Source organism: Lepisma saccharinum, chromosome 25, assembly GCF_977018435.1.
Source record: "Lepisma saccharinum chromosome 25, izLepSacc3.1, whole genome shotgun sequence".
Lineage (NCBI taxonomy): Eukaryota > Metazoa > Arthropoda > Insecta > Zygentoma > Lepismatidae > Lepisma > Lepisma saccharinum.
In genome coordinates this window covers 50,836,145-50,837,036 of record NC_139253.1, presented here as the reverse complement: position 1 = coordinate 50,837,036, position 892 = coordinate 50,836,145, and the positions used below count along the sequence as shown (strand labels likewise).

At 37.1% G+C, this 892-nt stretch overlaps 1 non-coding gene across 1 annotated transcript; it reads right to left on the bottom strand.

Moving 5' to 3' along the window:
• On the bottom strand, positions 1–103 carry LOC145979044 (U6 spliceosomal RNA). The gene has a single exon (XR_014440765.1). It is a non-coding gene; the product is annotated as a U6 spliceosomal RNA (small nuclear RNA).
• Between the last annotated feature and the right edge of the window lie 789 nt (positions 104–892).

Genomic DNA, 892 nt, shown 5'->3' with positions numbered 1-892 from the left:
AAAAATGTGGAACGCTCCACGATTTTGCGTCATCCTTGCGCAGGGGCCATGCTAATCTTCTCTGTATCGTTCCAATTTTAGTATAGAGTCATTCCATGCGAAATCAACACAGCTCCCAACCTGACCATCTCCAATTTTCATGAAATTTGGGGAGTTGAAACTATGCATGAAACTTAGTAATTATGAAAATTTTTAGTCTTGTGCGTCTTGTAATTGTTAAATTATTCAAGGTCAAAGTTCGCATAAATTGCCCTTTTTGAGCCCGCTTAGCTATACTAAATGTGCTGTAACTCCGCCAGTATTTTGCCTAGGAAGCTCAAATAAAGCTTATTGTACAGGGAATTGAACAAGCTTTCCAGTGATATATAACAAGCCTATCTTTCGATACAAATATAATTTTGTCACGTGACCTTAACCTATGACCTTGAATATCTCAAAACATGACATCACCAAAAATCGTGAAAAAAATATATTTGGTCCCTCATGCCATACTCCAAAACATATCAAAAGATCATTCTGGGACTGCAATGGGATAAGAAGATACAAAATAATATGTGTAACTATGTGACTGATAAAAGCCTCATTACATGAACTATGACGAGTCAAAAGTCCTTTAACACCCCCTACAAAATGTAAAGGAGTTATCCTGGTCATGAAAGAAATAGGTTAGGCACAGGGAGATCTCTAGCTGTGTGTGTCAAGCGCAGGTCCAGCATATTGTTGAACGTCATATTGAATTCAACGCAAAAAGTTCAAAGGAAAGGAGGTGATGTGAAATATCAAATCAGGCTAGAATTTCACGAGAAATGAAGAAGCGAAGGTTTTTCCAACTTATTTTTAGGCAGCAAAACGTCATACGCATATCTTTCACTTACGATATATGCACATTATA